At 38.4% G+C, this 26830-nt stretch overlaps 1 long non-coding RNA gene across 1 annotated transcript in view; it reads left to right on the top strand.

Moving 5' to 3' along the window:
• LOC129393528 (uncharacterized) overlaps nt 1-26830 on the top strand; it is a 299465-nt gene that overhangs the window by 232135 nt on the left and 40500 nt on the right. The window lies entirely within an intron of this gene.

Raw genomic sequence — 26830 nt, 5'->3', positions numbered from 1 at the left:
AGCAAGCAATCTGCCCACTTCGGCCTCCAAAAGTGCTGGGATTATAGATGTGAGCCATGGCACCCAGCCAGGATAACTCATTTTAAAGTATTTAATACCATGCTTGGCAACAGTAATTGCTCAGAAAATGTCAATTTTTTTTCTTCCATTCTCTCTCTTTTAATGATCAATAATGCTATGATTTGACACCAACTCCAAATTTAGCTCATACTCCATCCCCCAAAGTTCTTTTCTACTGGTCTGTGATCTGCTTTGGACATTTCGTAAGGAGCCCTCTTTCCTTGCTAGTTTTGTTTGCTCAAACTTGGTATAGCCCATCTTAACTAAGAGTAGAGGAAGACAACTTGTCTTTTCAAATAATTTATAATTGGTAACATATAATTCTATTTAGAATTGCCTTGGTTGGGGAAGTCTCTTCCATCACACCAAGTAGGCAAGCCTTTACAAGTGTATTCTCAGTGACAGCTACTTCGCTGAAAGTAGATAAAGCATAAATCATGAATTAATAAAATACATGGACAGTGAAGTTACTTCTGCATCTGGCTAGGGGATTAATTCATGTCACCATAGCCATGACTGAGAGAAATCAGATCATAGTTTGAAGAAAATAGTCAGTAAACCCTGGCTTTTCCTTCTGTTTTCTCTTACTTTGCGCTTTGGGTGACTTTATATGTTCTAGGACAGGAGTCAGCAAATTACAGCCTGTAGGCCTGCTGCCTGCTTTTAAAATAAAGTTTGTTGGGAAGATAGCCACACTCCTTCATTGATGTATTATCCATGGCTGTTTTTGCACGACAGTGTCAGAATTGAGTAGTTGTGAGTAGAAACTAACATGACCTACGAAGGCAGCAGTTTTTACTATTTGGCCTTTTATAAGAAAACTTTGCTGACCCCTGCCCTAAAGGTTTTAAAGTATATCTACGTGTTGACCTATGCTTGTACTCTCTTTAGATGGGGCCTGGGATGTAGGGTTAGTGGTCTCCAGAACAGAACACAATACGCCTGTGACAACTGTCTGTTGTATTGAACATCTACAATTCATTAGTGTTAAAATATGCTATTAGCAAATCTTAGCATAATATGACATATTTTTTTTGCTCTTCTCTGCTTGTTTGCCCTGAACTTGGAAGAGTGATCTGTATTCACAGAAAGGGTTGGTACTACTGAAGATGGACAATCTCACCAATCCAGTGGGGATGAGGGAGAGATGAAAATTTCATAACTAGAGATGTCTGAGCTCCACCCAGTAGACTGGCGCTTTCCCATGGTGTGAGGCCACTTGAAGCATTTCTCATGAGTGGAAGGCCACTTTTTATTTTTCCCGTTATTAAGGCTTCAACATGAGGGCTTTCTGCTCTTCCTGTATCCAAACACCAAATTTTCCCCAGGATTAGCATGTCTCTGCCCAGTCCCTTTCACAATATTATGGCAAAGGAATGGAAAATCTATTCAAGTTGAAAAGTTTTACTAACTGGTATAATTTAATTAGGTCAGTGCACTTAAAATGTCACACATTCGCAGCTTCATTGAATGACTTTATTTATCCAGAAGGAGCTCTGGCCTCAGGCCTAATGGGAGCTTTCATAGCTAACTCTACCCAGCAAGAGTTGTATGCATGACTCTTTGCATGCATTTGAACTCTAGACCTTTTCCTGAGCCTGGAAGTGTGGGAACCAGTACCTGGTCAGAGCTGAGCCTAGACCACCCACTCATTTCACACAGCCCATTAAATGGTTATCATATGATGCTTATATGACTCCTCATGTTGGCCTTGTCCTGAATGGCTGTGTGTTGAATTACTAATTATCCGTACAGCTCTGCTATGTAAATGCCATTTAATTTCCACCTCCACTTTGGAAGCCACACTGCTCAAACAGAGCCAGTATAATAACCTCAGGAGCTAGCTGAATGTTTGCATTGCAATGGGATGAATTCTATCACCACCATAATCACTGTCAACCATAAATGTTTTCTTAAGTAAACAGTAGTAGCTAATGACAAAAAGAAAAAAGAAAAAAATGGAAACACTGCATTTATTGCAGAAGTTGCACCACTCTGGACCATTCTCATGCTTCAATTTCATTATCTATTAACACTGTACACTTTTCTATGCCATATGAAAATAGCAAACCACCATCTGGGGGTTTCATCATCTTACTCTGAGGCAAGGGTGTCTCTAAAGATTGCACTTTGCCTACTTGGCAAGGAAATCCTGCTTTAGCTTCAGTGATCAGGAAATGCAGGGAATGCTTTCCCTCCAGCCAGACCCCAAAGACTAATCCAGACAAACATAGGAATTCTCATGAAAACCTCCCAACTGCAGGCCAAAATTTACCTTATATATTGCTGTATTATGCTTACTAGGATATTACTAATAAGCTTTTGCGAATATTTAAATTTTAAATGAACCATTAATCTGGGCTTTCAAAATGCTAAAACGTGATCATACTTGAACTTCAGAGAGATAACCCTGGAGCAGAGTAGGTCAGACAACAATAGGGGATGGTGGTGAAGGGGAAGAATAATTAGGAGGCAGATCATTATTATTTTGATTTAAGTATATGATTCCTTTGGTATTAAGTTATTTGTAACCATCAGAAATAACTATATGGACCTCTCAAATATGGCTAAATTCTAATGGTTCTGATTTTAAAATAAAAACCCAGGTTTATTTGATTCTTTCATGAATCAACTCGAAAATCAGTGTAAGAATCTTAATCTAACTAATGTTTATTATATCATTGTGTCTTTTAATAAAAATTAACTTGTCATTTTCCTAGTTGGCTTTCAAATAGCTGACATATACTTACCCAAACCAAGAAATAAGCAGATAAGATGGTCATTTTAATGAACATGAAGAACAGTACTACTTCACTCATTTCTTCTTTATACATTTACTGAGTATCTTCCATATATCAGACACTTTGCTAGGCTCTAGGAAGACAATGGTGAGAAAAATTAGGTTGGTTTTTACCTTATGAGGTGATGATACTTCCTGAGACATGATATGAAGTTAGAATAGATATAAATCCACACAACTAAAAAATAACAAATTTAATAACTTTATAGATGATTGTGTATGATATAATCTCCTCTACCTTATGACTATAATATTTCTGCTGTATTACAATTCAGGATCTTTTTTTCCTGCCATCTTTCTTATATATTAGAAAAATAATTCTGCATTTTGGAGAAAATGGAAAACTTTGAAATATTTTGTTTGAAAATACATTTTCTTTCATTAGTTTTTATCTCACAATCTTTCTACGATAATTTAAGACGTGCTTTCTCCAAACTCCTTTTCTAGCCTTGCCTTTCATTACCCCTACTCTCTTGCGCAATGCTCAATCAAACCAAGCAGTGTCTATTCTATGAAGATGCCCCATCTTTTCCCATATCCCTGTATTTGCTTATCACGTCTCCTTTGCCTGAGATGCCCTTCCTCCAACATCTCCGTCTACCTAATCCTACTCATGTTCTAAGAGCCAGTTTTGATGCTGCATCTTCTATGAAGATGTGCCTGTAATTAAACTCTCTTTTCTCGTCTGAACAACTATAGCACTTTTAGTTCTCTTTTGATGATTATAAGCAATCATGAAGGGCAGACTACAATATTTGTATATATACATTTTCTTTTCTGGTAGCGTGTCAGCTTGTGAAGAACAGAGATAGTATCTCACTTTGGTTACACTGATATTCCATGAAGGCATGGCACAAATATTTTTGGAGAATTTCTTACGTGTTAGGTGCAGTGCAAGGCTCTTCAGGAATATAGACACATTCATTCCCTGTCCTTGTGGTGGGCATTAAACACAGGGATATTATAAGCATAGTATTTGTGAAATACTAAATTAATTCTTAAGCACTCTTCAAACATGGCACAATTTTTGACCTCTTATGTGGATTAGAAGCTCCAGGGGTCATGGAAAGCAAATGTATTTTAGGAGTTTACATGCTCCCAATGCTTTTTTAGGTGGCAGCTGACTCTGTACATACTTTGCATCATGAAAAATTTGGTCAAGTCAACACTGGATCACCAAGAGGGAAGAGTTAGACACTCTTTAAACTAGTAGTTGTATTTGTAAATAATCAGGCTCAGCACTGAAGCTTTTGCTGTTTCCCAGGCTTCCTTGCTCCTTCTTCAGCCAAGCAGTAGAGTGGCAAAATGGGTAAACTATAGTCTGCTTTGGTGTGAGACATGTCTTTGATGATAGACATGGCTTCACTCATTACTAGAAGAGAAGTCTTGGGGTTATCAATTCACCTCATATGAAAAATCAGAATAAGAATACACTCCTCAGTGAAGATTAAATGATAACACCTGTAAAGCCAAGAACAGGGTTTTACAAGCCAAATCCTGCCTGCTGTTTGTTTTGTAAATAAAGTTTTATTAGGACACAGAGATGCCCATTCATAATGTATTGTCTATGTCTGCATTTGGTTACATCAGCAGAACTGAGTAGTCACAGTCAAGACTGTATGGCCCACAAAGCCTAAAATATTTACTATTTGGCCCTTTTGTAGACAGAGTTTGCTGGTTTTGCTGACTGCTGGACTAGAACATAATTCTCCACCTGGAACATGTCTGATACATGTTAATTATAAAAATTATTCTCTTTCTTCACCAGACCTAATCTGTGATTAGAGTGGAAGGGAAAGGTTGGAGAAGGGTTGGCAGAAGAGGAAGTACTATAGCTAATTGCCATTTTTCATTTAATGGAATCTCAAATTGGAATTGAACAGGAGTCTATAACTGAAATGTAACAGAGACCTAAAGAGGTAATTTTTTTTTTTTTCCTAATTGAAAACTTTTACTGGTCCAGAGACTCTTTTATTTTTCCTCCTGGAAAGTGTTATGAGTCACTGTAGAAGTTACAGTTCATTCCTGATAATGGTTGTCATTGGCAGAGACCATGAAATGATTCCATCAGAGCATAGTGCTCCCATTCCAGTCAGCTTTGCTTGCAATAGTATTGATTTCAATTAAAACTAGTTATCTGAATCACTGGGCTTCCTGTTGGCTGCACTCATTGACCAGCGATGCAAATGGAAAGCTTGTTTTAAACCTACAATATCTGGTTACTTACAACAAGGCCCAGGCAGCTGAGGTATAAACAAAACCCAAGCACCAATCAATGTAGAAAGAAATGATCTTCATTTGCCCTGCATGATGTCATCCATCTTGGACCTGGCAATTTTCTAACAATTATTGACTATGAGGGCAGGCAAATCTTATGAATTCATTTTATTCCTTATCAAGGCAGGTAGTCAAGCATATCCAAAAACATTTGATTTGGTTCAATGCCTTGTGTACATATCCTTTCTCTTCTTTTTTTCTTCATTATGCCAACCTTGGTGGGAGGAGTTTGTGTGTTTGCACAAAACACAGAATAATGGCGCTTTGTGTCTGTGTGTTATGCCATGTGTGTTTAGCATTTGAATGGCTATTCTCTTTTACCTATTAGCCTAATTCAGTGATCAGCCTAAGTAGCACATTCCAGAAATCAGACTCCGGTTCTCACAGAATGATTTAGCAATTCGTATCAGAACCAATACTTTATAATAGCAAAACAAACAAACAGAAGTTTGTCATTCCCAAAGGTACATGGCACATAAGGCCAAATGTACAGAATATGTTGTAATTTGTGATGTTGTAAATTCACATATTTGAATCCCTGGCCTTAAGCTGTGTAGTGGATCAAGTCACCTAGCTAGAAAGTGAGACTATGTCACTGTGGTACAGATTGACTAGTTGTTTCCCAAACTGCTTTCCTTTTGACACATAACTAGACTATATTTCCCAGCCTTCTTTGTAGTCAGTTACAGGCTTGTATCTGAGTTGTGGTCAATAAATATGATGAAAGTGATATATAGCTTTTCCAGGCTTAGGTGATAAAACTCTCCTAAATGCAGTCCTCTACTTTCTTTCCCTCTCTCACACCTGTAAGGAGAGGACTCCAAGAACATAGAGGAGGGTGGGATGGCAAGATAGAAGAAGGCTGAGCTCCTGAATGAGTATGTGGAGCAGAACTTCTAGCCCCACCCTCCTGCCACTACTAACGCACACTGAATTAGGATGAGATCAATAAATAAAAATTTATTGCATTAAATCACTGAGATTTAGGGTTGTGTGTTATGATAGTTAGTCTAGCCAGATTCATGTCCTGGCTGACTGTCATTCTTCTATGTGGCACTGCTCTTTTTTATTCATCATCTTTACAAATGGAGTTGCTTTGATGACATCCTACTTTGCTGTATTTTATGGAATAGATAATAGGCTATAAAGGTATTTGGAAATGTGAGGATTTGTGAAGATGTGTGGATATATCCATTGAGAATATGAATGCTCTTAAGTCGTGTTTTCTCCACATCATTCCTGTGTTGTAGGTAACTTGTTTAATGTCAGGGTAACAATGAGGGCTGGATGTCTTAGTTCAATTTTACAAGTAGAACTTTTTTGTAGAAAGCTCTATTATTTTGCCTTCATAGGTCTATAACTCTATATTCATTGAGCCAATTTATATATGAAATGTTTAACTTAGTTATTGAGCAGAATAAGGCAAATTATATTTTGGTTTGTTGGACTGAACACTTGTATTTGATAGGGGTGTTTGTATGGCATCAGGGAGGAAAGTGTAAGGAAGTTATTTCCAGATGTGGAATCTGGATGTAGTTGATTATATTGTCAGCATTCTTTCTGCCCCTCCCTCTCAGTCCTGCCTCTTTGTTTTCACAAATGAAATGTGAATGAAAGTGTGATGTGACATTTCCAAGCAAAAGCTTTAATGGAGCTGCACTGTTTCCCTCTGCCACTGCCTTGCATGATCCAGAGAGGGGCTGCAACTTTAACTTTGGTTGTAGAATGAGGAGGTTGCAAAGCATTGGCTCAGACCCATGAAGGACATAAACATGAGCCAGAAACAAAGCTTTATTTTTAAACTTTGAAGATGTGGGGGACTTTTGTTTCTTCCACGTAAACTGAGCTGACTGATACACTGGGGCTCAGATGGTAACTTGTTAACTTGGGTAGCTTAGGTAACTTGCCTAAGATCATAGGGCTAATATACTGTGGAGCCAGGATTTGAATCCAGGAAGTCTAATTCCAGAGTCTGTGCTTATAACCACTCTTGTGTAGGAGGGAGAATTTCCTGGCCCTTGTGTGTAGGACAGACTAGAACAGAGAGCAAGCCTGGAGACAAGGAGACCATTTAGGAACACTCAAAATATGAGGTTATGAGAATCTGGAAGAGAATGGCTATTTAGGGCCTATGATTTGTGTAGAGTAGGTGCCTCATAAACAACACTTGAAAAGGTGAATGAATAAGTTTTTCTGACTACAGGTGCCAGTAAGTGCTGCTGTCACTACCACATTCTGGGTAGTCATTTTCTTTACTGTAATTGTTTGCTTTGCCCACACATCATTTCTGGCTGGGTCACTGAGTCACAGACAGCTTTCTTGAGGATGGCTCTCTGCAGGAATGGCTCAGACTGCACCATCCAAAAAGATGAAGGGCACCCTGCCCTTCTACTAGACCTTCATTCGGCATTGCCATGGCTCTTTCATGCCTTTACCTCATCTTCTTAGTGGGTTTGTCACTGTCAAGTGAAATGTAATTTACTCTTTCTTCATGCTACTTTTAATGTCCCAGCAGAAAATCCTCTTGGTGTTATCTTTTCCCTTCCCCTTTTCATGGCTCTTTCTTTTGCATTTGGCGCTAAAGATGACACAGGGGTTATTAAAACCTAAAGTTTGCTTGATTTAGCCATTCTTCAGTGCATACAATATATCAAAACATGACGTTGTATGCCATAAATATACACAATTTTAATTTGCCGGTTAAGAAAACAATAAAGTTTCCCCTCAGTTTTATAAATGCAATTCTTTTCTGATTTGGTGTAATTTAGAACCAGGAAACACAAGCCCACATTTGATATCTATACTTTCTGCTGCCTAAATCCTCATGTTAGAAAAGGCGTCAGCGAAACTAATACCCATGATTGCTTTAAGTGGATTTATATGTTACTGGCAGTTGGAAATGCAGGAGAAATGGAGAAGAATAAGGGAAAGAAAAATGGTAGGGTGAGAGGAACGGGTGAGGAAGAAAGAGAAGAACGATGAGAAATAAAATATATCAACCTTGCTTTGTACCAAAAGCATGCATTCTTATCTGTAAGATGTTCACCTAATACTATTTTTAATTATATGATAGAAGCTGATAACCATTTTTGTGGATGAAACTGATATGATATGCTTCAATATCATTATTATAGGAATGAATAATTTTGTAAAATATCTGATACAGGCTTGTTTAACCAAGCTAAGTTCAAAAAGAAAGGATGATTTAATGTAAAAGTCTATTTCTGGTAGGTATTATGCCTCTCACAATGTGGCCATCTTATAAATTACAACAATTCTCTCCAGAAGAATTATTGGAGAGAATATTTGGTAAGACTGAGTGAAATCTATGAAACCATAATCGTTATAGCTTCATAATAAACAGGAGTTGAGTTTCAGACATTCATGGGGTAGCTACTAGATTTCAACGTATGCACTAAGCCTTGAAAATACAAAGATAAAAGAGACATAGTTCTGCAGTGAGCTGGGGACTCATATCATAAATTGTGTAGAACAGAGCTAGTGGTGGAAATACCAGAAGCCTTCCTGGATAATGTGAAGAATGTAATGAGTAGAATTTTGACCTGAGAAGAAAATATTGCAGTTAAAAGAAAGGAAAGGCCTTTGAAAAACCATGAGTTGTTCAAAATTGATAGAGTTTAAATACGATGCAATGTAAGGATGATGAATGGACTTTGGGAACTTGAGGAGAAGCTTGGGAGGGAAGTGAGGGGTAAAAGCCTACATGTTGGGTACAGTGTACACTGCTTGGCTGGGTACACTAAAATCTCAGAAACCACCACTTAAAAACTAATCCATGTAACCAAAACCACCCATACCCCCAAAACTATTGAAATAAAAGAAATTTTAAAAAATGATCAATAAGTGATGAATAACAAGGATAAAGAAGTAAATAGGAATCTCTTGGTACCTTTACATCCAATGAGGACATTTAAGGATGACATTATTCTACGGAAAGGCACACATTCAAGACTATTTCAGATAAAACTCTGAAAAATTGATGATAAATTATTATCATGTCTGAGGGGGATGTTTGATGCCACTCTAGCATATGGGACCTCTTAGGTTCTTACTTGTAAGGGTATGAGTCTTTTTCATTTAACTGATTATTCAGTAGCCACTATGTGTATAATATTTGCACATTACACAATCCAAGAGAGATATCAGAGCAGTATTTAAGTATTACATGCAGGGTACAGAAATAATATTCTGTGAATTCAAAGAAAGGAGAAAACTTTTATAGATTAAGAAAACTTCCTTCCTTCCTTTCTTCCTTCCTTCCTTCCCCCCTTCCTTCATGTTGTTCTTCCTCCCTTTTTTATATTCTGTCTCCCTTCTTCCCTCCCTTCTTTTCCTTTCATAGTTATATACTGGTCTCTGATTGCAAGGTATAAACCAAGAACCGGGAATATGGTGTTGAGCAGAAAGGCAGATATTAGATAATAACTTCTCAAAGCCTAATGATAATAGTAATAAATGGTCTTCAGAAATTACTCTCCATAAAAGGCAGGGCATAAACAAAACTGAGTGAGGTAAGGCAAGATGTTCCTGGAGAATTTTTTAAACTGACACCTGAAGCACGATGAGAAGATAGAGTGGTTTCCAGATGGCAAGGAGCAGAGGAGGACATGTGGCTAAATGATGTGAGGAAAGACAAAGACAGGAGGACTTTCAGAGGACAACACAGACGATTCATCGAGTCCCATAACCAGAGTGTTGGTTGCTACAATTTCCTTCTTAATCCATATGAAGCTTTTTCTGGCACCATGAAAATCCATCCTTTCTTCTTATCCTAATTTTCCTTTTGTTATTTCAGTAGGCTGTATGAAGCTTTTTATTTGTCTTTTCTCACTTTTCTTTACAAGGTAATTAATTTCAATCCCTCTTATTTAGAACTTATTTTGACACAATTTAGGCTTACATGGTTAGATCACAGCATACTTGGAAAGGAACACAACTGCATTTCTTTTCACTGATTCTATTGTTTATCCTTTAATGTGGATATAGATCACACTAAATTAGTGAGGCTATACTTCAGTTCCTGAAACGACTTTGGCCTTTTTAACATGGAAATTTCCATGGCAACCAATCATCAGTGCAAGTGTGACTGTGACTACAAGACTGTGCTTCCTACTGGATGCATTGAGTGAGTTGAGGCCCAAGGATTTTTGTATGACTTTGTTGCCACTGACAGCTATCCAGGCATAAAATATCTTGATGTTGATGTTTCTCTCCTTCTATATTTAACAGACAGGCCCATTAAACTTTATTCAATGCCCAGTAGCCAGTGAGCAGGAAGAGGAATATGATAGGTCTGGGGTGAATCATAAAGGCTGTTCTAAGTTGCTCAACTCTTCCCTATTTTTTGCTCAAACCCAAGCAGAAACTTTGTTGAGGAAAGTTACAAAGCCAAGATGACTGATTCAGAATTCAGAAACCTCAAGCGGGCACTCAGCACTCCTCAGGAATCCTATAAAGTTTCTTCATTTCTATGAGATGACTGTACCATATCAACTCCTTTTTCCTCAGATCTCCCACACATCCTCCTCCTACAGATGACCCAGACTCATACTTCATTGAGAAAATAGAAGTCATTGGAAATGAACTCACTCATCTTCCCACCACAAAACCTGCCATTTTAGTATATCTGCATCCAAACTCTCCTTCTTCCACAATGTGGGAAGTGTTCCTCCTCCTCCCAGAAAGGATATTTCTTCTTCACTTCTGCTCTGGGTCCCATTACTGCTTAGCTTATCAAAGGCTTTGCTCCTAAAATTATTTCTGCTTTCCCTTAGGGGTAATATCTCACTGTTATTGTACAATCATGCTGTAGTATTTCCTATCTTTTAAGACTTTTCTTTAACATAACCATACACAGTTTCCTGCCATATTTTTTTGTTTTCCTTTATCACAAAATTCCTGGCTCTTCAAACAAACTGCCTCTCCTCCCCATCCTCTTTCCACTTTTCAACCCAGTCCAATGTGCTCCTGCATCTTCACTAACTGGAATTCTCTTTGTTAAAATCTACAATAGCCTGCAGGTTGCCAAACCCAATGGACTTCTTCCCCGCTCATCTTACCTGACTTCTCAGCAATATTTGTCAAAGTTGGGACCCTATCTGCTTGAAACATGCTTACCTCTTGGCTTCCAGGGTTATTTTCTTAATTTCCTTCTACTTATCAATGTTTTTTGTGGGGTTCTTTTCTTAAATGCTGCCATTTCTCAGAGCTTGTCTTAGGTCTTTTTAAAATTGGGGGGTGGGGGCTAGGGGAGGAATAGCATTAGGAGAAATATCCAATGTAGATGACAGATTGATGGGTGCAGCAAACCACCATGGCACTTCTATACCTATGTAACAAACCTGCACGTTCTACGCATGTACCCCAGAACTTAAAGTATAATAATAGTAATAAAATCTTTTGCCTACATTTTCTCCTTTAGACATATCTCCTTTAGATACTTATATCATCCACTTTTACAGTTTTAAAATTTATGCTTCGAGTTCTGATATCTCCTCTGAGCTCCAAACTTGTATACGTAACTTATTTCTTGCATCTCGTAAAAATTATAAACATCACATACTTAAATGCTCAAAACAGAGCACTGAACTCACTGTCCTCATCTGACTTGAGAAACTTTTCATCCAGTTGATCAAGACAAAACCTAAGATCCATTCTTTTTTATGGAATTTTATAGAGACGAAATTCACATTACATAAAATTGATCATTTTATTTTGTATGTATTTCTGTATCTCTTCTCCCAGGCTGAAAGGCAGTGGCTTGATCATAGCTTATTGTAACTTCCAACTCCTCAGTTCAAAGAATCCTCTTGACTCAGCCTCCCAAGTAGCTAGGACTACAACCATGTACCACCATGCCCAGCTAATTTTTCAATATTTTAGTAGAGACAAGACTTCACTATGTTGCCCAGGCTGGTCTTGAACTCCTGGCCTCAAGTGATTTGTCCACCTTGACCTCCCATAGCATTGGAATTATATGCATGAGCCCCTGCATCCAGCCCCAAATTAATCATTTTAAAGTGAACAATCCAATGGCATTAATCCAATCACAGTATTGTTCCTCTATCTAGTTCCAAAACATTTTCATAACTCCAAAAGGAAACTCTATACTTATTAAGCAGTTAGTTCTCATCCTCCCCTCCTTCCAGACCCTGGCAACCATCAGTATATTTTCTTTCTCTATGGATTTACTTTTTCTGGATATTTTACATAAATGAAATCATGCAAAATGTGATATTTTGTCCCTGGCTTCTTTCACTTAGCATGTTTGCAGGTTCATCCATGTTGTAACATGCATTAGTATTTCATTCCTTTTTATAGCCAAATAATATTTCATTTTATATATACTGTCAAAATTTCTCTATTCATTCATCCATTGATGGACATTTGGGCTGTTTCCACCTTTGGGATATTGTGAATGGTCTAAGATTCCTGATCTCCCTTCTCCTCATCTCATATCCTATGCATCAAAAGGTCCAGTTTATTCATGGCCAGAATATATATATTGATCCATCTCCTTCCTGCCATCTCCACTGTCACCCTTCTATTTTAGACGTTTAGCATTTCTATTTTATCTTACTAAATAATGTGTTTTCCTGATTCCTCTTTTTTTCTTGTGTGCTAATTCTTTGTCCACACAGCAGCAAGTGCAGTAACTTAAAAAAATAAAATCATTAGATATATTATTTAAAATTATTATGTATATATTTACATGAACATAAATATATATGGCTTATATATATTTACATATATATAAATAACCTTTATTGAGTATTTACTATGTCTTAGCCTCTGTTCTATGGGCTTCCCATGAAATAATTCACTTAAGTCTCAAAACAATGGAATAGGTCCTATTATTGTTCTTTGCAGATGAGGAAACAAAGGGTCACCCAGCTAATATGTAGCTGTTAAGCGAAGACGAAGACGTGAGCCTCAGGAATCTGTCTCAAGAAGCTGTCCTCTGATTGATATGCAAGATTGTCTAAATCACATCTTGCCTCTCTCCTTCTAAAAGCTGGTCAATGGCTCCTTATTCTACTAACAGTATGAGTCATGACCCAAAGGCACTGCATGAGTTGGCCTTGAATATTTTTCCACCCCATCTTGCCACTCTCCTTATTACTCATTCTTCTTTATTGATTTCTTCCCTCAGGCCCTTTCTTACACTAAGCTCCCCCAGGTCTATTCATACCCTCTTCCCTCAGCCTGAAACATCTATCTTCTCTCCAGCCTTTATATCTCAATCTAAATGGCAGCTCTTCTTGGTGTCTCTTTCTGCAATGGGTACAGTTTTTGTGTGTACCCATTGTGATTTTCTCTCTCTTGTTTAAAAAATCTCAAAGCTCTTATTTCAATCTGTAATATGTTATTGTTATTATTATTGTTTGCCCTTTGCTTATTAAACCACCAGAATATGAGCCTCCTATTCAAAATATATTTATATGTTTTTCCTAGTTATAATTATAGCTACTGAAATTTTCATGGTTCTTGACACAATTTGTACTACTGGAACTGGGATGGCTCCAATTCTCTGTGTTATATAGGGAGAAAAGAAAATTGAACTACTTAAATTTTTAGTTTCGTCTTTGTATAGCTTGATATTCCTTCTTTCTTCCTTCTCACTCCTTCCCCCGAGAAACGAAAAAGAACTCTCCACAGTTCCACATGTTGCTAAATAATCATGAACTTTATTACCTTGGGTGACTAGGTATTGGTTAAATCCTTCGCTTGATCTCAGGGAAGATTCATTAGAACTTGTCCAAATAAAACACAGTCTAGCAACATCTGGTCTTTTGTGGTGTGGTTTGAAGTGCTTACTGGTTGGTGGCTCCTTGTTTTTCCTCCACGTCTCTATTTGTTTTTTAAAAAAGTAATCATGCTTGGAGTTATTAGAGCAGACACCTGATAGAGCAGTCAGCCAATGCAGCTTTACCTCGTAATCAGCCCATCATAGAGAGGATACTAATACCATGCCACAGTGCCGCAATTCGAAGATTGCAGGAAGCACGGCAATACCCATCCTGTGATGATAACCCACATTCTGCCAACTCTATAGAAAATGAGTCCACAAATTGCCTACTTCAAATTCTCCCACGTGAGTCTGTCCCCAAAGATACACTCCTTTCTTAATTCTGAAGGAATGCCACTAGGGAGGTGAAGAGGCAGAGCTCTATATAGTGTCCTATGTGTAGCTTTCTGCTACAGATTTATCTTTCAGTTACATAGTGTCTGTCTCTTGGAATAATTAGGAAGATTAGAGGACTAAAAATCATGACAGCTGTCATTCATTGACTGCTAGGGAATATACATGTAATTATCACCGTTTTGCAAAATAGGAATTACCTTCTTTTCTTGTGTCGAATAAGGACATTGAAGCTTCCAGAAATTAGCCAAATTGTCCAGTGCCATTTAACTAGTAAGTGGAAAGCTACAATTCTAATTCATGTCTGAATCACTATAAAGCTATCATGATACCTGGATGCCAGACTGCTTTCAAGATTAAGGACCATAAATTATAAGTAATTTAAATACTCAATAAACATATGTGTCTGTAAAAGCGAAAGCTCAAGTCTGGATAACTTGTATATCATTAGCTAGTCCATTGCATCTTCAAAATGTGTTTGAGTTATTGGTTAATTATTTTAATCATGATATTAATAGTATGTATTTATTGAGGGCTTTCCCTGTCCCAGGTGCTGCACTACCTATATTATCTTTTTATCTACATAAAAACTCTGTGAGATAGATACAATTATGATTTTCATCTTTAGAAGAGAAAACAGGTTAACAAGGTTAATAGCTCACCAACCATAGGGTGGCAGAGGATGGGCTGTTGGACCTTTAAAAGCATGCTCATCGAGGTTAATAGCTCACCAATTATAAAGTAGCAGAGGATGGGCTGTTGGATCTTTTAAAGCACGCTTGTAACCACTGTGTTAACTGGCCTTTCATGCATTAACCATGATCATGCAGCTTTTTACCTGCCTGTAGAATATGAACAGATGTTATCTGTAGATTTTGATGGAGTCAATACTAATGGTTCTGCAACTTCTTGTAGGAATACCAAAAACTAATTACACTTCTTTCACAGAGCCACCTTAATGGCATGTGCAAGCTGAAGGCAGGGTTATAGACAATTAAGCACAGTATTAGAGTAACTACTAAGTGTGATATATTGCACAGAGAGCAGCTCACTGGGAAACAGAAAAGATGCGGGAATCATAGATCCTATTCTCAAGCAGTTTCATGAGAAAAAATTTCTAAGTGTGGAAGACCTGGTGAATAATTAGATCGCAAGATTTTAATTTCAAAGGAATATAGTATTTCAGTGTGTAAGGGTCTATTGAGTGCAGAAGAACTATATGCCAAGAGCTGGCACATGATTTTTGCTCAGGTGTCTGAAAATTGTCACACACAAATTATTAGCGATGGAAGAAAAGTTGGAGAGGAAGCCAAACATAAATAGGAGCACAGATGCAGGATGCAGTAACTTGGTTCGCAAGTGTTGGGCATGACTAGAACCGGAATCTGTGACAAAGAGTCAGAGAGGGGAAAAGAGCAGGTTTTGGGACAAGACCTTACAGTGTGCAAAGGGTTTCTCTTCTTTAAATGACCCAGGACATTGTTTAGATAATCTCGTTTGTCACAATTTCTCTTTGTGGCACTCCTGAGGCTTTCTATATCTCTTCTAAAGCATGAAGTTGTTTTCTTCACAGATCTCATACAACTGGCTTATATTTAATCTGCAGCCATCATTGTCAGCCACTAACAAATTATCTTCTCTGTATGCCTCCCCCGGTTCAAAAGAGCCTACTCATAAAAACTGCTACATCTCCCATTTATGGAGGTATCTGATATCAACCAGACAATGTTCATCAGTACTTAAGCAATCAACAAGACTTTATTGAGTTCCTTGATGTGTGCATGGGTCTAGGCACTGTTCCTAAAAATTAGGTGTTTCATAAAAAGCACTCAACAGTGATTCAGAAATTTCTTTTTCTTTGATATAAAAAGAGCTGAGTGAAATCTTTGGGCTTTGTTAAAAATGACAGAACTTGGAACTTTTCACACAGGCAGTGAATGTGGGTGTTAAGTGGGTTTTCAATTGGTATTTGATTCATCAAATTTATCTTGCCATTATTCTGAGTTATTATTTTTATCTTTAAAAGTAGAATATTTGGAATGAGGGAGCACTTCTTTTATTTTTCAGATTTTTTTTCAGTTTCCTGAAGATAGAAATAATGAAGGAGAAAAAAGAACAAATGACAGTGCTTTGGATAAGTCAAGGCATGACTACTTCATAATGCCAAGGCAGCTAAATATATTTGTCCTCGTGGTGTGTAGGGGGAATATTCAGCTCAGCAAGCATGCATTATATTTGCCTGTTCAAATCCAGCTACACAAACTACCAGTGTAGCAAGTATAACAGTTCACTTTTAAACTTTCCCAAAACCTCAATCACCGGCCCACATTAATTTATACAGTTATTAAGAGTAAGGTTTCTGCCATTCACTAGCATACCCCATAGAATTTTTATGAGAATTAATTGAATCAACATGCGAAAAAGCTGCACAAGGTAAGCACTATATACATGTTAGCTAATAGTAATTATTAAAATAAAAATAATGAAGTATAAGCACTCGTTACTCAGCTCTGTAATTATAATACCAACATTGTCTTTGTAACAATAATGCTGATACTTTTTGAGATGAAAGTTAAAATTTGCCAAGCATTGTGTATGTATTCCATCTTATTTTATCCTCACAATGAAGCCATCCATGAGTTGGTATCATTATTGTTAGACTTATTTTATAGCTGGGGTCAAGTGCCTTGCCTAGGGTCACAAAAATGTGGGCAGTGGTACAGCAGAATTTGAAACTATGCAGTGTGACTTCAGAACCTTTACCTTTAGTCACTCTACTGCACCTTCAGCATAACTTTTCTTAATTGTGGAGCCAGTTCCTAAAATCCACTTAGTCATCTTGCAAGCTTTCTATCTTCCCTACGTAGCCTTAGAGCCCAGGACAATCAATTCCTTCTATAGAGTGCTCACATACTTCCACTGGGCTGGAATTATTTTGGTTGGCTTTTGCTGGAAATCACGTTCCAGAATGCCACAAATTTTACTTTTACCTGGATATTTAAATTAAATATATATTGTACTTCCATAATATTCTAAAACTTTCACCTACAGTTCTATGTGGTAGGCCCCATTATTCCAATTTTATAGATGAAATTCTCAGGCTCAGAAAAACTCATAATTTTTTCCAGAAAGTGTCATAATTATTATGTATCAGGAATCTCTTCATTGCTGATCTAGTGTTCTTTCCATTAGCATTGTCACTGAATGAGAGTCAAGATTTCTTTTTCCTTAGTAGGCATCATCTAGGGTATCTAGATTGCCCTCATTTCATGGCAACACTTAATTACAAACATAAACTTTGAATTTATAATACCCTAGGTAGGTTTAAAAAGGAGAAGATCATTCTCAGCTTCTATTTTGCTGTACATCTTTGACTGAGAATGAAATAGTTAACTACAAGAGCTCTGACCGTATGTATGTGAAATTTACACACATGCTGTGAAATGACCTTTGAGTTCATGTTCTTGGACTGTGTTTCCCACCTACTTACAGGGTGATGAAACTGGACAGCTGCTTCCTGGGGGTAAGGTGAAGATGTAGATAATATGGAATCCCTTCCAACCACTGGCAGGGGTTTCTACAATAGGACCGAAAGACCCCTTCAGCTTTCTGCTTCACTGCTGGCTTTTCAATGATCTGTTTGCACATTCTTTTCCTGCTTGGTAATTAGCGCCAGCTGTCTCAACTTAAAAGGAAGGAATCCCTTTGAAATCCTCTCTATCCACTGTAAAATGTGCTACTGAAACGTGCTAATTAGTAACTGGACTTAGGACAACACAGACATGTGTTTCCTGTGAGTACCGTAGAAGGAAGAGGAGGAGGAATATGAACATCTGTTTAGTTGCATATGTGTGTGTATGCTTTTCTAATTTTCAAAATGACATTTTAAATTAAAAAAAATCTATCTGCCCAAATGTGATCAGTAGCTAGTAGGGAGAACCAGGCTTCCCATACATTGACTTCTCAATCTTCATTGGTACTTCCTGCCCAAGCTAATCAGTATTCCCGTGTACAGAAAGAAGGGCCGGCAGGGCATTCCCTATCTGCCTCAGCGATCTGACTTCCTGGTCAGCGTCTCCTCGCTCTTCAGCATAGTATCAGGAATCACAGGGCTCCAGGGAAGTAAAAATATAACTCCCCTTCTTGTGGGGACCCTTGTCCCAGAGTAAGCTAATAGCCAATCTGGGTCTGTAACATTGAGCACAACCTGGAATGTGAGAAGAGGGTGTAGAAGCATAATATAGCATTATGTTAAATGCACTTAGCTAAAAATGAAGAAGCCACTGTTTTTCAAGTTTAAACTGTGATTATGTGAAAATCTGTGTTTTCATAAATAATTATGAGTAGTCATCTCCAGGGTTTCAAATTAACTTGCTGGTATGGAAGCACGATCTGCTTATGACATAGAAGGAAAAGTGGTTGATTCTATGGGAGCACTTGGGGATTCCTTGACAGAATGAAGGGCATTCACAGGAGGCTGGAGGTCTGTGCTTGGGAAAAGAGTGGGCAGCATCTTCTGCCTCCGAGGTCGTGCTCCTGGGGCAGTCTGGTCAAGATCTACCCCAGCATTTCTGCCACCATCACAGCAGTGTTCCTTGACACACCAGAGTCTGCTGCTGAAGTAATCTGCACCCCGACTGTTCTCATATTCTTGCCTCATCAACTCACAGTTTAAAGTCTTAGTGTAGGCGTTTGATAGGTTGGGATTAGGTCACATCACTACCCACTGGCTGCAGGTGGGATGGAAACAGTAATCCAAAGATCTGTCCTGTTGGTGGGATGTGAGGTTGGAGTTTGCTCATGTTGTTTTTCCCAAAATGACATACAGTAGTGAAAGGATAATTCCCCATGAAGAAGTCAGGTTATTTTTGGCAAGAAAATTTGATAACCATCTACTACAGAGACCTACTGAAGGAGGATTCTGTTTGTCCAGTGTCTGTCAATTATAGTCAGATGCAGCCTTGCATGGCCTGTTCTATGAGAGACCTATCTTGCAGACCCGAATGCCCAGCATGACTGGCCTTGATCTAGGAAGTCAACCAATAACAGAGTTTTCTGCTGCACCTGAGAGGGTCACAAGGCTTGGATGAAAAGCAAGCCTCGTTCCAAAAACTCCCTACCTCTTGTGCATGAAGTCTACCTTATTAGCCCTTTGATGACTTATCTAGCTCTGATCCATTCCCTTGTTCTGTCCTTGATGTCTGTGGGCCCTTGGGCTCCAGATTTGGCTACCTGACTTCTCCCTGTCTGTGATTTCAGGCTCTTTCCAGCTGAGTAGGCCAGATAAGAACATCAGAATTGCTTTCCTTTCTTTTTTTTTTTCCCTCCCAGATGTTTGCTTTTCCAACTGTACCATGCTTTGCTCTTTGGACTCCTACAGCCATAACAGACATCACCATTCTTTCTTTTTTTCTGCATCTAGATAGAGCCAAAGGGAATAAGAGAGAATAAAAATATCAGGTGTTTCTTCTGGGAACAGAGCAGATTGATACATGGAATGTGAGTGCACTAAACCCAATGCTGGCTTACTTTTCAGCTAAAAAATCCTTAATGATGCTTAATTCTGCCCTCAGAAGTAAGTTCAAACCATTACTTACTTCTCTGAACCCTGCCTGCCTTTCCTTTGCTTAACATTCTAGGCCAAAGCTTTGCTGATCTACTTTTAGTTTTCCAAACAAGGTGTGCTTTTGATCTTCATGCCTCACACACAGCAGGTCCACCTCTAACATTTGAAGGGCCAAAGGCTTGAGTATAAATGAAGGCCACAGGCCATATTTCTGAATTCTTAAAATGTATATATTAAGGTGATACATTGTTATATAAAACATGTTGTGTCCTCCACCTTTGACTAAAATACCTTTATAACCACCTGGAAAGCCAGGTTTAGTTTTTGAATTCTCAGACTTTCCAGAATTCCACATCAGAATGTGACAGCAGCACAGGGGCATGCTCCTAGCACCCAGCCCACAGCTTTCCCTTCCTACCTTCCTACCTCTTGTTCCATCCTGAACCACAAAAGGCTTTGCACATAGGTGTGTAGACATCCCAGCTTGCACATCCAGGTGCCATCCACACCCCATAAAAACAGCCATTCCCTAGCAGCAAGCACACAGCATCTGGGCCCACCCTTTGGAGGATGAATGTGGAGAAGAAGCCCTCAAAGATCCTGCAAGGGGGCCTGGGGCAAGTGCGGTCGTTGGGTGGGGGGGCGGTGGGTACTTCTGGGGTCCTGATTTTCACAGCAAAATCTAGAATGAAAGGGGTTGGGGCGCTGTGTGGGCATGACCTCTTGGCCCTATAGATTCCATGACCATGAGAAAGACCATGGCTGAAGGAGCCCTAGAGCAGAGGACCTCCTTCTGGGTCTAAGGGTGTTACTGACACACATTTTTCCCTCTGCCCAAGATGTCCTTCCTCCAATATGATCAGTTGAATCATATTCATCTATGAAATGGCATCTCATATTCTACTTCCTTCCTCCAGGAAGTCTTCTTAATTGTCCCAGGATGGGTTATATGTTTCTCTTAAACTGGCTGTAACACTTACTGTGTGACTCTAAGTGATTTAACCTCTCAGCACCTCAATTTACTTTCAAGACTGCCGTGAGGTTGAAAGAGTCAATACATGTGGAATTTTAGAACAGTACCTGACATGAAAGAAATGTGAACAATCCTATTATTATATACTGACATAGAACTCTGTGCTTACTCCTATAGAAATATCTCATGTGATTCTGTTTTTATGCACATTTTTCTCTTCCAGTAGATAATATGCCCTTGAAAGGACTTAATTTTATTTAATTTGGTATTCCTAACACAAAACCCAATATATATTACTTACTAGGTGCTTAATAAATGTATATGGAGTAAATAAACTGCCTCTTGTGGAGTTGAAATTTACCACTGGAAATGTTTATGCTGTAGCCTGTGACCACATATAAGGAAAACTGCTGGGAGACTGAACTCAGCTTTTCAGATTCTTCTGACTATAAGCTTTTAGAAGATTATATAGAGATGTTAGAACCAACCCAGAACAACAACAGGGTGGCATAAAGAATAAATATTATTCAATTGGCATTCCTACCCAGAAATTAGATATGCTTGCCCAAGACACCAACTCTATGTCCTGGTGAAGATTTACAATCTGATACTTATTTCATTATGTAATGATGTATTTGTTTTCATATGAGCCAGAGACTCTGTCAGACATTTTTTCAAGGGCTTTGAGGCCACATGTTTCTGGGCATCCACGATCTAGGGAATATGTGCCACTGTTTTCCTTAATTGGACTTATTTATTCTGATGACTTGCAGATAAGCAGAGCTCAAGAAATATGGTCAGGAGAAGGGCTGTCATGACACTTGCTTGATTATGATCATAAAACTGCTCTGCAGAGTCCTCTCCATCATTTACTCAACTGATTGCTAAGTAATTTCCAATCCAGTCCCACAATTAGAATGAATGGCTCTGGCTACTGGTTGGTCAGAAAACTGTTCTGTTCATCATTCATTAATTCATACATTCATTAGGGCTTGTCATGAACTGTGAATGGATGTAGCAAAAGGTTTTGCACACAGCCTAAGAGACAAAAATGATGGAAAATAGAAAATTCTCTTGAGTTAACTTTTCCCTTCTTCTGGCATTCTGTTCCCTTGTTTAGCCACTACATATAATAAGTTTCATTTTTTAGTGCTTAGAACACTACCAGCAGGTGTTTTCAAATTAATTAAAATAAAAACTGAGCATCTTAAGGCAAGATCAAACTTTCTGTCATCAAATAATCATAATGAAATAATTGGTTTTATTATAGCAAACATCTTTATAGATAGTGCTTGCAATGTGCCAGGCACTAAGAGTTTTGTGTGTATTATTTCATTTAATTCTACGAGGATCCTATGAGGTAGGAACACAATTATCCTATGAGGTAGGAACTATTATTGTCCTTACTTTATAAATGAGAAAACAGAGGAATAATGAATTTGAGATTTAGGCTAAAGTTATACAACAAGCGGCAAAGCAAGGGTTCATTTCACAATTATGCTCTGTGAAGTAAAGAAACATTTACAGGCATTTTTTAACTAGTGAGACCCTGTCGTGCTGGATTTTAAGACAAGGAGATAAAAGAGAATGATATTAATACAAACTTTGTAGTGCCTAGTTTTAGTTTCATGCATATTTTAATTTTTCATTTCTGAGCAACTCAGTCCTGTTTTCATGAAATAATGCAGTGATGTGACATAACGCTGATTGTGACATGGGTTAGTGATTTTCACAAATAGGATTTTGACTTAATACATTGAGCATCTGATATTTTGGACCTTTTAGTATTTGAGACTGACTTGTCAAAATAAGGATTTTTTTCTGAATAAAATGCAATCGATAGAAGTTGAATGAAGTGCAAAATGAGGTGTGCTCTACGCCCCTGGAACCCATGTCACCCTGACATAAAGGTCTGTTTCCATGGTAGCAGATCAAGGCATTAACTGTTTGTTTTGGGGCTGATATGATGACAAGATTTTGATTCTGAATTTGCCCTCATTAGTTCTGTCTTTGGATTCCCCACTTCCTCTTGCATCTGGTCTCATCAAAAGTTAATGATAACCAGTCATTACAAGAAGAAAATCAAAAACATAATCATCTGGTGAAACTTTCTAGAACCTGATAAATGGAAAAACTTTTGTTCCCATTAATTCACTTGACCTTTCCAAAGGGTGCCCAGAATGGTTTTAAGAGGCTTTTTTCCCTGTTGTCCTTATGATTATCCTCATGCCTGGCCTGAGTGTTGGTGGTTAAATGGAAAAAGAATAAAGAATGATTACTTCTACTCCCTCCCGCGTTGCACCTGTTGCTTACATTTAAAGAAACATGGAGTGGGCATATGGGAGAATGGAAAAAAAAGGAAAAGAAAAGCATGAGAACTGCCTCTATTGTGATCATTGTGATGGGATGGCTCAAAAACTGAGCCAAGTTTTTCATATTTCTCAAGTTCCATGAAGTCCAACATGTTCAGTCTGTTGCTTTTCTTGAAAAATAAAATGATTTAATGATACTTTAGAAAGAAAGGGCATGCCCAATAAAAGAGACAAGATTTATATGTTATCTCTTGGTTTATCTATTAAAGGAAATTATAATTCTTATAGAAAACACTTATATAGAGAGTTAACATATGCCAAGCACCGTGCTAAGTGCTATACCTATATGCACTTACGTATACTAAGACATTTATGCTATTTTAAGTTACAACAAAGAGATGTAAAATGATTTTCCAAGAGCTTCAAAATTATTAACTTGTAGAGGCAATTTTCAAACACAGATAGTCTAATACCAGACTTTAACAGTTAATCACGATTCTTTGCAGTCTCCTAAAATCTGATGTTTTCTGGTGTGATGCTTAAACATTTCTTAGTCATTGATTCCTACTCTCATTTACTAATTGACAGCATCATTCAGTTTGACAGCTCTGTGTCAAAATATTCGCACAGCCTTTTTGTTTATTTGTGGTTATGTGTGCATGTGTGTGTAAGTCAAAGAAAATTAAAATAATTTTTGAATATAATTTTGCAATATCTTTAGAGATAATTATGGATAACTTGGAGTATGTCAGGAATAAGCTTAGGAATCTCTTCTGTAGTATTTGTATCTGCACTTTTATTAACTTTTAGTTGAAAGTGAAAACAGCTGGTCACTTTGTTCTTTAATTCTTTACTCTTCTTCCTCCAAAGTTTCCTTCAACTTTTTATTAATGCCTGATATGGTTTGGCTGTGTCCCCACTCGATTCCCATCTCAAATTCCCATGAGTTGCAGGAGGGACCTGGTGGGAGGTAATTGAATCATGGGGGTGAGTCTTTCCCACGCTGTTCTTGTGATAGTGAATAAGTTCATGAGATCTGATGGTTTTAAAAATGAGAGTTTTCCTGCTCAAGCTCTCTCTCTCTCATTGCCTGCTGCCATCCATGTAAGATATGATTTGCACCTCCTTGTGGGTCACCATGATTGTGAGGCCAACCCAGCCATGTGGAACTGTAAGTCAATTAAACCTCTTTCTTTTGTAAATTGCCCAGTCTCAGGTATGTCTTTATTAGCAGTGTGAGTGTGGATTAATACAGTAAATTGGTACCAGTAGAGTGGGACATTGATGAAAAGATACCCCAAAATGTGGAAGTGACTTTGAAACTGGGTAACATGCAGAGGTTGGAACAGTTTGGAGGGCTCAGAAGTAGATAGGAAAATGTGGAAAAATTTGGAACTCCCTAGAGACTTGTTGAGTGGCTTTGGCCAAAATGCTGATAATGATATGAACAAAGAAATCCAGGCTGAGGTGGTCTCAGGAGATGAACTCATTGGGAACTGGAGCAAAAGTGACTCTTGTTATAGTTTAGCAAAGAGACTGGTGGCATTTTGCCCCTGCCCTAGAGATTTGTGGAACTTTGAACTTGAAAGATGATTTAGGGTATTTGATGGAAGAAATTTCTAAGCATCAAAGCATTCAAGAGGTGACTTGGGTGCTGCTAAAGGCATTCAGTTTTAAAAGGTAAACAGAGCATGAAAGTTTAGAAAATTTGCAGCCTGACAATGTGACAGAAAAGAAAATCCCATTTTCTAAGGAGAAATTCAAGCCAGCTTCAGAAATTTGTGTAAGTAACAAGGAGCTGAATGTTAATCCCCAAAACAATGAGGAAAATGTCTCCAGGTATGTCAGATGTCTTCATGGCAGCCCCTCCCATCACAGGCCCAATGGTGTAGGAAGAAAAAATAGTCTTCTGGGCTAGGCCCAGGGTTTCTGTGCTGTGTGCAGCCTAGGGACTCAGTGCCCTGTGTCCCAGTCACTCCAGCTGTGACTAAATAGGGCCAAGGTACAGCTCAGGCTGTGGCTTCAGAGGGTGCAAGCCCCAAGTCTTGGCAGCTTCCATGTGGTGTTGAGCCTGTGGGTGCACAGAAGTCAAATATTGAGGTTTGGAAACCTCCGCCTAGGTTTCAGAGGATGTACAGAAACACCTGGATGTCCAGGCAGAAGTTTGCTGCAGGGGCAGGGCACTCATGGAGAAACTCTGCTAGCGCAATGCAGAAGGGAAATGTGGGGTGGGCACCCCCACCCAGAGTCCCCACTGGGGCACTGCCTAGTAGAGCTGTGAGAAGAGGGCCACTTTCCTCCATACCCCAGAATGGTAGATCTGCTGATAGTTTGCATCATGTGCCTGGAAAAGCTGTAGACACTCAATGGCAGCCCATGAAAGCAGCCAGGAGGGAGGCTTTACCCTTTAAAACCATAGGTGCAGAGCTGCCCAAGACCATGGGAACCCACCTCTTGCATCAGCACGACCTGGATGTGAGACATGGAATCAAAGGAGATCATTTTGGAGAAGATTTGACTGCCCTGTTGGATTTCAGACTTGCATGGGGCCTGTAGCCCCTTTGTTTTGCCCAATTTTTCCCATTTAGAATGGCTGTATTTACCCAATGCCTGTACCCTCATTGTATCTAGGAAGTAACTAACTTGCTTTTGATTTTGCAAGCTCATAGGCAGAAGGAACTTGCTTTGACTTGGATGAGACTCTGGACTGTGGACTTTTTAGTTAATGCTGAAATGAATTAAGACTTAGGGAGACTGTTGGGAAGACATGATTAGTTTAGAGATGTGAGGACATGAGATTTTGGAGGGTCCAGGGGCAGAATGATATGGTTTGGCTATGTCCTCACCCAAATCTCATCTCAAATTCCCACATGTTTTGGGAAGGACCTGGTGGGAGGTAATTGAATCACTGAATCATCATTATCATGAGAAAAGCAGGTCTTTCACATGCTTTTCTCTTGATAGTGAATAAGGCTCAAGAGATCTGATGGTTTTATAAGTGGGAGTTTCCCTGCACAACCTCTCTCTCTCTCTTTGCCTCCTGCCATTCATGTAAGACATGACTTACTCCTCTTTGCCTTCCACCATGATTGTGAGGCCTCCCTAGCCCTGTGGAACTGTAAGTCAATTAAACCTCTTTCTTTTGTAAATTGCCCAGTCTCAGGTATGTTTTTATCAGCAGCATGAAAACAGACTAATACAGTGCCTCTATTTCAAACCTGAGTGTGTGGGATTGAGATATATCTAGATAGTTGGTGATAATGCTGTAATTTGTTTAGTCATTCAGGTTCATCCTAATGAAGTATTGATAAGACAATAAGCGTTTATACTTTGGGCTGCGTTTGGGTCAGGGTTCAACAAAATAATGCTACTTATTCCATATTGGAGTTCATTTTTAGATTTCAATTCACTCTCAATTTTTGCTTAATTCCTGGTGGGGAGAATCATTTAAATCAATTTGATATGATTTAATTCACAGCATGATTAAATCTTCATCAAAAAAGAGCTTTACCAACATAGTCATAACATATTATCATAATATTATCATAATAGTCATAAGTTCATCAATGGCCATTTATTAGGCCTCCATTTAACATATAATATTGACTTAAATTACTACTATACTTTAGAGTTTGAGGGTGATGACAGAGTAAAATACTTGAATCAGCCTCTAAAACTG

This window comes from Pan paniscus, chromosome 10, assembly GCF_029289425.2.
Source record: "Pan paniscus chromosome 10, NHGRI_mPanPan1-v2.0_pri, whole genome shotgun sequence".
NCBI lineage: Eukaryota > Metazoa > Chordata > Mammalia > Primates > Hominidae > Pan > Pan paniscus.
The sequence above is the reverse complement of the archived record's forward strand: the minus strand, read 5'-3'. Positions and strand labels throughout refer to the sequence as shown.